This window comes from Diabrotica virgifera, chromosome 4 (assembly GCF_917563875.1).
Source record: "Diabrotica virgifera virgifera chromosome 4, PGI_DIABVI_V3a".
Classification (NCBI taxonomy): Eukaryota; Metazoa; Arthropoda; class Insecta; order Coleoptera; family Chrysomelidae; genus Diabrotica; species Diabrotica virgifera.
This window is the reverse complement of record NC_065446.1, coordinates 231,481,276-231,494,343: the sequence shown is the minus strand read 5'-3', so window position 1 is coordinate 231,494,343 and position 13,068 is coordinate 231,481,276. Positions and strand designations below refer to the sequence as shown.

At 31.4% G+C, this 13,068-nt stretch overlaps 2 protein-coding genes across 3 annotated transcripts in view; one reads left to right on the top strand and one right to left on the bottom strand.

The window, feature by feature from the left end:
• Positions 1-1,279, bottom strand: part of LOC126883335 (protein Cep89 homolog) — a 67,167-nt gene extending 65,888 nt beyond the window's left edge. The window contains exon 1 of one of the 2 annotated variants that reach the window (XM_050648772.1): positions 1,154-1,279. The gene's annotated coding sequence lies outside the window, so the exon portion shown is untranslated. The remainder of the gene's footprint in view (positions 1-1,153) is intronic. The other variant, XM_050648771.1, reaches the window with a different exon arrangement.
• The window catches only part of LOC126883336 (venom serine protease-like), a 486,705-nt gene that overhangs the window by 357,875 nt on the left and 115,762 nt on the right, over positions 1-13,068 (top strand). The window lies entirely within an intron of this gene.

Sequence of the window (13,068 nt, the reverse complement as noted above, 5' to 3'; positions counted from 1 at the left end):
TTACCTTGTCTCAGAGAAAGGTAATTAAATCACCCTCAAGACCCATGACCCCCCCCCCAAACAACATTTCTGGATCCGCCACTGTATCCATATCAATAAAGTAAAACAGAGACCACGCAAGCACAGCCGTAGTAGAGGAAAACCACGAAAACGATGGTTCGACGGCATCAAAGCAAAAATGGGGAGAAACCTGCACCGAATGGCACAAAAGAGGGAAGAATGGAGAAATCATGGGGAGGCCTTTGTCCAGGAGTGGATGCATACAGGCTGAAGAAGAAGGAGAGTAAAAAAATAACCAATAAACAACTACCCTGAAGAGTTTGAATAGCATAGAGACTAAAAGAATAATCTGGTTTGACCACCTATTAGAAATATTGAATGGAAGTTGATCAACAAAGACGCTTCACTGGTCTCCACCAGATCGAAAGAAGCGAGGTACATCTAGTCAATCTTGGTTCAAGAAAATGGTTTCTTGGTTTCTAAGAAAATGAAATACGCAATGCGAATACGCAATGCAGATATCTTTAAGAGGATTCGGCACATAAGACAGAGGCTTACAAAAAGAGATTAGGAAAACACACATAATTTAGGTGTCTATTGATAAAACAATTATTGTACGTACTGTAATATCAACTCAAACATAATGTACACAACCGAGTGGAGTTTGTAGACAACAAATAACAATCTGTGGATAAAGGATCTGCTTCCAAGCCATCTTCTCACGCACAAACACACATGTTGGAGTTTATTCAAAATTCAAGCATCAAGTGGTAGGTATGCCGTGGCATTATAATAATTTGTTGGAGTATCAAACTGACCAAATAATATATTGAAAAGTGTAAGAATGTTCCAAAAAGTTATAAATTTAGTAAAAAGTTATTTAACAAGATACAGGTACAGAAACATAATATGTATGTATGTACTTGGTTAATACTTAAATACAACAGTAGACCAGTTAAGCATTATCCAAATCTATTTTTTTAATGTTGCTGCAAGTATACATATAAATGAGTCATAAAGTCATTAACCCACAAACTATTAACACACATTAATACATTTTTATCTACATATTCATTTTCTAAAAAAAATTCAGTACCTAAACAAACTTTCCAATCTAGCATCTTTTTTAAGAACAAACATAATTAGTACTTACACGAAAATAATGAAATAAAGATAATATCATTAAAGTAAAATTGTTTCAACACTTTTAAGTGATGGTGATGACACAACGGTGGTATCTTTGTTACGGATTTGACACTGTTTTTACATGTAAACAAACCCGTGTTTGATTGTTACGGAGGGTTACTATGGCAACCACTACATGCTTTCAATACGAGGGGACATTAATTCTAAAATATTAGATAGTGCAGTCACTGAAGGCTTTCGTTGAACCTTCATCGATTTTCATGAAAATTGGTGAGTAATTAGAGGATACCTCAAGGAACAAAGGTGACATGATGCCAACTTGCGCTTTTACCCTAGGGGTGGATGCCACCCCTTTTCTGGAGTGAAAATTATTTTATTAAAAATAATATCACAAATCGATAGAGGATCAAATTCTAAGCAAAATTTTTTATATTAAGTTATTAACATAAATCAATACTTTTTCAGTTATTAAAGATCAAAGATTTTATTTTTTCGTAAAAAAATGCATGTTTTAAAGCTGTTTTTGACGTATAACTCAAAAACTATTCGGTTTTTCAAAAAAGTTATTATTACCAAAATTAAAGACAATAAAAAATTGAATATACTCTTTACTCAAAGTACTAAACTAATGTTAATTCAAAGTAAGTTATGGGTAATTGAATGTATATTTTTCTCGACGAGTACTCAAATCTTAATATTCAAGCTTAAATAACGGGAAAACGATGCATTTTATAAAACATACCTACTCAATAATTATCAAAGTACTTCAGAATACCTAACAAATGAGCTCGAGAAGAAGTTAATAGCATAAAAATTAAGCAAGTTATGATGAAACTAAGAGAACCCTTTCGAATTTTTTAGGAAAAAGTGAAAAATAAAACATACGCAATTTCCACAAAAATTAAAATTTATAGTAATACTTACAAAAATTTCTATCTATTAGTATCAGTAATGATTTTAACAATTTTCACTGGTTTAAAATGCATATTTTTGAAAAAAAGTTATAATTTAAAAAAATCATAATTTTTAAAATTATCGTCATTTTCATTTTCTTTTGATAATAACTATAAAAATACTCAATATACGTAAAAAATGGTAAATCACTAAATTTTAGTTTTTTCTATATAAAATATTCTACCTGTTTTGCCATTTCTGTAAAGCTTAGATTTTGCTGCGAGAACCATGTAACCGTGGCCATTTAATCTTTGATTTTTAAAAAAGTAAGGGGTTTAAAAGATTAAATTTAACGCGTTTTAATAGCTTTTAGAATTACCTTACAAGCGTTTTTTAGTAGAACCTGATACCGTAAAAATTGACGGAGTTATTAAAAAAAAAAACGATAACAGTTTTTGGAAAAGTTTTTAAAAGTTTGAAAAATTTTTGGAGCATAAATTTTAATGCTAATAACTTGTTCGGGATCTCATTTGATAGATATTTCTAAGTAATTTTACAAATGTTTAATGAGTTTATGTTATAAAATGCATAATTTTCCCGAAATTTAAGCTTGAATACTTAGATTTGGGTACTCGCCGAAAAAAATATGCATTCAATTACTCACTTTTAGTTAATATTAAGAGGTTTTTAAGGAGTTTATTTAATTTTTTATTAGCTTCAATTTTTGTAATAATAACTTTTTTGTAAAAACTTATAGTTTTTGAGTTATCTATGAAAAATCGGTTAAAAACATGAATTTTTCTTATGAAAAATTAAAATTTTTGATCTTTAATAACTCAAAAAGTATTGATTTATTTTAATAACTTTACATAACAAATTTTGCTTAGAATTTGTCCCCCTATCTAATTATGGGGTTATTTTTAATAAAATAATTTTCACCTCGAGAAGGGGTGGCATCCACCCCCAGGGTAAAAGCGCAAGTTGGCACCATATCACCTTTGTTTCTTGAGGTATCCTCTAACCACTCACCAATCTTCATGCAAATCGATGGAGGTTGAACGAAATCGGAGGTAATAGCTCATATCCACCTTCAGTGACTCCACTAAGGGCCAATTTCTCATATCGAGTTCAACTCCAGTTTAACCTGAACTTCTAGTAAACGTCAGTTTAAAGTCAAAATCGTCTTTCTCAATTCCCGTTCAACCGATGGCAGTTTAAACTTGAACGATGCTTGAACGGTGGAATTCGGCCGTTCAAAGATTTCAGAACTCAGTTCAGATGATTTCATGGACTACGCATGCGTTGTATTAACACGAAACGCTGTCATAATATAAATATATCCTATTTTATTATATTAAGCCTAACGATAAACGATAACATTATTTGTGTTTTTATAATATTTATTTATAATTATTAAAATGACTATTTGACTATAAATACTTAAATTTAACTTTATTCAAAAACAGCATAAAAAAGGTAGTTCAAAATGGCGACAGTTTTTTGCCTTTTGCCATCTATTGGCATTTCTCGAAAGCTGTAGAACGAGCACTGACATGAACGCGCAATGAGAAATGCATTCCAAACAGAACCTGAGATCACCCGTGAACCCGGTTCAACTGAACCATAGATTAACGCAGGTATGAGAAATCGACCCTTAGAGTCAGCTCTGATAATTTTAGTAGAATACAAGATTTTGGTGTAGGGGAGCCCAAGCGGGGATTTTTGCAGTTACTCGAGCGCGTCAGATTATCATATGGGGAGAAACCTGGTACCCTGCAGATGTACCTCTACCATATATTGGCTCTTAACACAGGAAAGTTCGTTAAGGGGGCCCGAAAAAAAAAATCTATCCTTAAAAATACTTGAAATTGTCAGATTAAGATAAGGTAAGTTAAGTACATGCAAAAGAGTGTATATTTCAAAAATTTGACGATTTGTGCGTGGCGTCAGGAAATGGGTGAGTCAAAAAGTTTCACAAAAAAAGCGAATATTTCGCGAAATGAACATCAGATCGAAAAACTAAAAAATAACTCTTCAATATTTTTCAAAAATCTATCGAATGGTACTTAACATGATCCCCCACGGAGAGGGGTGGGGGTAAATTTAAAATTTTAAATACAAACCCCGTGATATTTCGCAAAATGAGCATCAGATGGAAAAACTGCAAAATACATTTTTAAAATGTTTTTGATAAATCTATCGAATGGTACCAAAAACGACCCCCCACGGAGGTGGGGTGGGGGGTTACTTTAAAATCTTAAATGGGACCCCAAACTTTTATTACAGATTTGGATTTTTTACGTAAAAATAAGCAACTTTTATTCGAGACATTTTCGAATTATGGATAGATGGCGCTATAATCGGAAAAAACGATTGTTGGAAATGGAAAATTAAATTAAAAAATGGAAAGTCCCCACTAAAACGGAAAATTTTACTTAAATTTTTTTGGTTTTAGGACCTAATTATCACAACCCAATAGGTACCCATAACGCTCGAGTGACTGCAAATTTAGCTTACTTTGCACCCCTACCATTGGGTACGTGGGAATAAGAAAAGCTCCAAAGTAAGAGGCTCCAAGAAATTTAGGAACAATAATATCAGGAATATCTATCAAAAGGCGAAAATAAACAGTTTGTTATAAGAGTACAGGAATACTTTAATAACTGAATCATGAAAATGGGAATGAAGGGCTTTTGAAGAGTAAACTGTTTAATGAAAATATCTGCTACTTAAGGTTATACTTACTGTGAAGTTGCTTTTAACTAAATTTTCGTGAACATTTATTAGGTTCCTTCTTCTTGACGTGCCCTATCAAGTCCCCTTGACTTTGGCGATTAACATGGCGAAACTGTCTCTATCTCGAGCTATTCTACATAGTTGTTCTGCTTTCTTTATTCCTGTCCACTCCCTGATATTCTTCAACCAAGAAGCCTGTTTTCTAATAATTCCTCTGTGTCCTTCGATTTTACCCATCATAATAAGATGAAGGATATTATATCGGTGTCCCCTTAGTACGGGTCCAAAATGGGCTATCTTTCTACATTTGATGTTATCAAACAGCTCGCGAGCAGGGTTTACTCACTTAAGGACTGCCACATTTGTCAGCATAGCCGTCCTTGGTATCTTTAGTATTTTTAGTGTACGTCTGTGCAGCCACATTTCAAAGGCCTCCAAACGATTAATGGTGGATATTTTTAATGTCCATGCTTCGACACCGTATAAGAGGACTGACCAAATGTAACATTTAATCATGCGCTTTCGAAGTTGACGTTGCAAGTTATCATTACAAAAGACTGACCTCATTTTTAAAAATGTTGTGCGGGATATCTCGATTCTACATTTTATCTCTTTATCTGGATCTAGTTATTAGGTTTATTTATCGAAAATAAATAGGTACATACTAATCTAGATTGATCCTTAATTTATTAATATTGGATGAAATATCAAAATACGTACGTAGTTAAGATTGTGCGTAAAATAATAATAAAAACATAATATTCTACCTAAATAGTTGTCTATCACTTGACACTAAACTTGCTTAAACATTTGACATTATACTATTTCTATAGTTCCAGTTGCTTTGTTGCCATTACACATATGAATTTTTCTAATGAGGAACTGATTAGTATGGTTTTTGTTCTAGCAGAGTATAAAAAAAATGTGCTACTAGCAACAGCAATTCCCTGATAGACGACAACCAAGAAGAGAAACTTTTCAAAGTTTACTAGAACGGTTTTGACGGACTAAACTCTTAGATTACGAGAATTGTAGTACTAATATGCAGATTCTGAGTGACACTAAGGATTACGTTTAATTGATTTTATTCATTTACAATAATTTTGGTTGGATCAAATTTCTGATCGAACACATTACCTTGTAATAACGATACTAAGTACTTAAAACTAATACTCTTGTATAGTAACGCATATATAAAGGAACATTCCAATTATTCTGTTTTTGTCCTACTATTTTTTAAACATTTTCCTTCAAGATCTTATCCCCTCTGTTCCAGTTTTTGTTTTAAATCGCTTTCACTGTTTCCTACTAACACTACACCATCAGCACATATTAAGCACCAAGGAGTGTTAGTAGTTGTTATCTGATATAAAACTAATGAAAACAAATAACGACTAAGCATCGAATTTTAATTCAATCACACCTTCACATGCAATTTATCAGTCCCTCCCAAACGTATCCTAACACTACTTGTTACTCATTCATACATGTTTCTCACAATCTTTACATATTCACAGGGGAATTACTCCTTATTGAGTGTTCACTACATAATCTCTTGAGGAACTATATCATATGCTTTCTCAAGATTGTTGTATTTATTTCTTGTTTTTGCAAGCAGGTAGTAATATACTGCTTTTGCATTGGTATGGCACAACTTCTATAATTGTATTAAATAAATCTGTTAGTCAACTTGTCCCTGTCTCTGCTAGGACCGTCTATACTTCCACAGAAATATAATCTGGTCCAACTGCTTTTCCTTTCTTTATTTATAGTTTCCTCTCAAATTCTTCAAATTGACAAAGTACTTTTTCCACATCCTTTTGACATATTTATTTTTCGTAAACTCTTTTTCATTATTTTTATCTGATTTGGTTAAACTATTTTGTTTTCTTTGCTGTATATTTTATATTATCTTTGATTCTACTAACCTGGTTCTCAATATGACCGTTTAGATTTGTGTACACTTCCGCTTTAGCTTTTACTATTGCAACTTTCGCTTCCTTTTTGGCGATCGTATAGTTTTGAAGATCTGTATCCAACCTATTTTCTTGACGCTGTTTATATCATTTTCTCTTCTTTTTGGGTTTTCTTGAACTTCGTTTGACCGCCATCGGGTCTCTTTATTCTCAACTTCTTTCCTGACATTTTTCCATATATTTCAATAGCAGGATATCTAATGATACACTGGCCGTCTTCCTCCAAATTATACTAGAACTTCCTTTCATGTTCCAATACATTTCTTTTATTATTTTTGTCCTGAATTGACCTTATTTCTTATCTTCCAACATCCACCACTTGATTTTTTATGGTATAATAAAATATTTTGTTTTAAATTCGCTTTTTACTTTGATGTCCAGCACAAGCAACTTATGTTGTTGGTGTGTGTCCTTACATTCACGTATATTTTCTTTTCTTGTCATGAAATAATCTGTTTGGGCGAGTATATTATCTATAAATAAAACTTTCAAAATAACCCTTGTAAGTAAAAACTCAAGATCTGTGTAGATTTATGGGGTCTAAAGGAATTTCATTTAATAACGTGATATTGAATAAACAAGTAGATTTACGTTAGTAACGCACTAGTTTTCTAAAAAACAATGAAAATCTTGTTGGTTTTTCTTTGCGATTTACGGCGTGGAATATTGTCTAATTTATATTTACATAATATTTTTTAATTAAAGACAACTCAGTATATTTTTTGGTTAATTGTCGTGTGCCCTGCAATATCTTGAAATATGTACATACATTTAGTAAAACCGTTGATTGAAATATTGTAAGGGGTAATATATGTCTGGATCCCGCGTATGAAAAAAAAAGTTGATTAATAGCAAGCTGAAAATTTGTTAATAGCTTAAGGGTGTCTAGTCGGATAAACTTTGATATATGGGAACACTGGAACAGGGGCAGTTTTAATTGCGGAACAGGTTAAAAATTTGGAAAGGTCAGACCACGAAAACGGCACATTTATTTTGTACGACAGAACAGACTTAAACTCTCCGAACAGAGATTAAACTCTTATGCAAAAATCAGACTGCTATTTATCACCTGTCATAATTCCTGTCATTTGACATATTCTACATGTTCCACTCATTAAAACGCCCATTTGGTGATAAATAGCAGTCTGATTTTTGCATGAGAGTTTAATCTCTGTTCGGAGAGTTTAAGTCTGTACTGTCGGACAAAATAAATGTGCCGTTTTCGTGGTCTGACCGTTCCAAATTTTTAACCTGTTCCACAATTAAATCTGCACCTGTTCTAGTGTTCCCATATATCAAAGTTTGTCCGACTAGACACCCTTAAGCTATTAACAAATTTTCAGCTTGCTATTAATCAACTTTTTTTTCTTACGCGGGATCCAGACCTAATAGGGGGTCCCAATATATCAATCAACGGTAAAACGTAAAACCGAATCTAAAAGGGAACAGGATTGCAATAGGGATCAAAATTTACCTTTTCTATAAAATACAGGGTGTAACAAAAATACAGGTCATAAATTTAATCACATATTCTGGGACCAAAAATAGTTCGATTGAACCTAATTTACCTTAGTACAAATCTGCACATAAAAAAAGTTACAGCCCTTTGAAGTTACAAAATGAAAATCAATTTTTTCCAATATATCGAAAACTATTAGAGATCTTTTATTGAAAATAGACATGTGGCATTCTTATGGTAGTAGTATCTTAAGCAAAAATTATAGTGAAATTTGGACACCCCATAAAAATTTTATGGGGGTTTTGTTCCTTTAAACCCCCCAAACTTTTGTGTACGTTCCAATTTAATTATAATTGTAGTACCATTAGTTAAACACAATGTTTTAAAAACTTTTTTGCCTCTTAGTACTTTTTCGAAAAGTCAGTTTTTATAGAGATATATTGAATATTTGTCAAATCCACCACATATTTGTATATGGCTAAGTACGATTATGGAGACTTGGTAATAATATGAAAATTTATTTATGATTTACATTTTTAGGTATATTTTGGACCATATTAAAAAAGAAGTAATATCTCGATAAAACGTGGCTTCTCGAAAAAATACAAAGAGGCAAAAAAGTTTTAAAAACACTGTGTTGAACTAATGGTATCACAGTAAAAGTTTAATTGGAACATACACGAACATTTGGGGGGTTTAAAGGAACAAAACCCCCATACAATTTTTATGTAAACATATTAAAAAAGAAGCCGCAACTCGATAAAAACTGCATTATCGAAAAAATACTAAGAGGCAAAAAAGTTTTAGAAATAGTTTAACTAAGGGTACCACAATAATAATTTAATTGGAACGTACACAAAAGTTTGGGGGGGTTTAAGGGAACAAAACCCCCATAAAATTTTTATGGCGTGCACAAATTTCACTATAATTATTTTTTAAGATGTTCCTGCTATAACAATGCCACATGTCCATTTTCAATAAAAAATCTCCAATAGTTTTCGATATATTCAAAAAAATCGATTTTCATTTTGTAATTTCAAAGGGCTGTAACTTTTGTTATGTGCACATTTGTACTAAGGTAAATTAAGTTCATTCGAACTATTTATGGTCTAAGAATATGTGATTTAATTTATGACCTGTATTTTCGTTACACCCTGTATATAAACGTTTTTATGTGTGCTGGCTCATTGTATTGTATCATTTAAATATAGTAATAAGATCAAAACTGAGTGTTAGGTCACTTTATTACACTATTATAGACCTGGATCCCGCGTACCAAAAAAGAGTTGATTAATAGCAAGCTAAAAATTTGTTAATAGCTTAACGGTGTCTAGTTGGATACACTTTGATGTATGGGAACACTGGAACAGGAGAAGTTTTAATTGTGGAACAGGTTAAAAATTTGGAACGTCAGACTACGAAAACGTTCCATGTATTTTGTCGGAGAGAACTTCCAATTGATTTGTTACAATTTCGTGAAACTCTCATGCAAAAATCAGACTGATATTAATCACCAACTGGGCATTTTAATGAGTCCAACACGAAGAACATGTCAAATGACAGGAATTGGTGATAAATTGCAGTCTAATTTTTGCATGAGAGTTTAATGAAACAGTAACAAATCAATTGGAAGTTCTGTCCGACAAAATACATGGGGCGTTTTCGTAATTTGACGTTCCAAATTTTTAAACTGTTCCACAATTAAAACTTCCTCTGTTCCAGTGGTCCCGTACATTAAAGTTTGTGCGACTAGCCCCCGTTAAGCTATTAACAAATTTTCAGCTTGCTATTAATCAATTTTTTTTTGGTACGCGGGGTCTAGGCCTATTAGATTTATATATATTAACAAACTTTAATCTTTCATATTTTCCAATATTTTTACATTTTTTGCGTTATGCGTAATATAAGTTTTATATTATATCTCCCCAATGCTATTTAAGATTTATTTAAATGAAACACTAAAACACTGGAGAAGATCGTGTTAGAATTCATGAAGAGACGGTTATTTCAAACATATTATGAAGATGAAGACTGAGGCCTTTCTGTAAATAGAAACAAAACTCAATACTTACGCGTCGGGAATGAAGTAGAAGATTAAATGGTCAACGAACATGAAACAATCAAGGACTGTGAGGAATATGTATATTTGGAAACAACAATCAACAAGAGTGGGCGCACCGAAAAAGAGATAGAGATAGAGATAGAAAAAAGAAACGTGAATGGAAAAGGATGATTGGATGCCTAAACGCGATGTTGTAGTCAAAAGAACTATTCAATCAAAGACACCATCTCATCTTTAAAGGTATAGTACCTTATGTATGCGAAACATGGCAACTTATTAAATCCCTGGAACGACACCTACTTGTATTGGAAATGGACTTCTGGAGAAGATCATCTAGAAAATCAAGGTTTGAAAGAATACTGTTCTACTATTCTCTTCGCTTCCTTATCTAATTTTTCAACTGCTTTAATAAGTGTCATCTGCGTCTACGCTGTGTTGACTAGATTATCTGCATATGCTATTAGTTGAGGTTGATCTGTAGTAATATTTTTGTTTGCAAAGTTTGTCCTTATTATTACTTCCAATATCAGGTTAAATCTCACTGTTAGCATAAATGTCTGAATTTTTTTCGGATTCCAAGATTCTCTAGCTCCTCTATCATATTCGTCCGAACAACGGTTATGCCAAAAGCGCTTTTGAAATAATACCCCAGGCTGTGGGTGAAAAAACGAGATATAATTCAGGAATTTTTGAAACCTGTGTTTCAAAGGACGATGCCAGGAATAACTTCTACTAAAATGTAACCAAAAATATTGTGCGCTTTTTTTTTAATTGCGATTTTCATTTGTTAAATTTGCAATTTTTATTGATTTTTAATTTTGTAGCTTAGGATATTGATTTTAGAGAAAAACTTTTAAATAGAAAGTTGTAGTAAATTAAAAAACCTACAATTTGAGTTATGGTAAGTTTAATTTAGTTAATTGGTTATTGCAAAACAGCCTGCGAAAGGTCCAAAATGGTCGTTTTTTTACAATTGCATTATTTATTGTACAAATAATTTTTTTTATTTTTTAAAGCTTTAAAATGAAGATCTTTCAATTCCAAACAAAAAAAAATTGTAAAGCCAGATTAACGAATTTGTTGCTTAGATATTATAAATTGTTTATCCCAAGAGGTAAAATGTCGAAAGCTATAACTTTTTGAAAAAAAAAATCGTAGAAAGTTGGTGAAACATCCAATCTCCTTCGAAAGAGTTATGTTTTCATATTCTGATGTAAATAAATGCGTAAAACATTTTTAAACATCTAATTTTTGGATTTGAAAATAAGGGGGCAAATTTCGTTATAAACATTTAGAGCTGAAGCGGCCCTGTACATCCCATGAGTTTTTAACTTACAGATTATTGTTGCTGAAGATGAAACGAAGATTTATAAAAAAATAAAAAATTTCTACGACCAACTGAAGCCGAGATAATTCTAACTTACAGATTATTGTTGCTAAAGACGAAACGAAGATTTATAAAAAAATTAAAATTTTCTACAACCAACTGAAGCCGAGATAATTGTTTTTTTTTTCTTAAATCATAGTGCCTTTATTTATAACAATTAAGAAATTATTTTACAGTCATTGACTAAAGAAAGACTTATATTATCTTAAAATAAAAATTATTATAAAATATAATTATATTTAATTATTAAAAATTATTTTTTAAATCGGTGCTTTTGCAAGCGGCCTAATTTTGCAAATCGCCCGGCTCGCTTCAAATCCGCGCGCTCGGAAAATTTTTACGTAACTTGTATTAAATGACAGAAAACAATTTAATAATATTACCATTATAATATACAGTCTATTTACCACTGTATTTGTTTTTCTTTATAAACTTTTATATGTGAAATCCAAAAAGAATAGTCACTACAAGAAGAAAAAGTTTTATGTATATTATAGTAAGAAGTAATATTATTATTATTATATTTATATAACAATGAAAAAATTAAAAATATAGTTATATATTTCATATATATGTATCATTTTTGTAATATTATTTCTTCAGAAATGAAATTTCACATATAAAAGTTTATCAAGAAAAACAAATACAGTGGTAAATAGATTGTATATTATAACGGTAATATTATTAAATTGTTTTCTGTCAAAATGTAATACAAGTTACGTGAAAATTTTCCGACCGCGCGGATTTGAAGCGAGCCGGGCGATTTGCAAAATTCGGCCGCTCGCAAAAGCACCGATTTTAAAAATAATTTTTAATAATTAAATGTAATTATATTTTATAATAATTTTTATTTTAAGATAATATAAGTCTTTCTTTAGTCAATGACTGTAAAATAATTTCTTAATTGTTATAAATAAAGGCACTACGACTTAAGAAAAAAAAAAAAACAATTATCTCGGCTTCAGTTAGTTGTAGAAAATTTTTATTTTTTTATAAATCTTCGTTTTGTCTTCAGCAATAATAATCTGTAAGTTAGAAACTCCTAGGATGTACAGGGCCGTTACAGCTCTAAATGTTTATAACGAAATTTGCCCCCTTATTTGCAATCCCAAAAATTATCTTGGCTTCAGTTGGTCGTAGAAATTTTTAATTTTTTTTAAATCTTTGTTTCATCTTTAGCAACAATAATCTGTAAGTTAAAAACTCATAGGATGTACAGGGCCGCTTCAGCTCTAAATGTTTATAACGAAATTTGCCCCCTTATTTTCAAACACAAAAATTAGAGGTTTAAAAATGTTTTACGCATTTATTTACATCAGAATATGAAAATATAAATCTTTCGAAGGAGATTGGATGTTTCACTAACTTTCTACGATTTTTTTTTCAAAAAGTTATAGCCTTCGACATT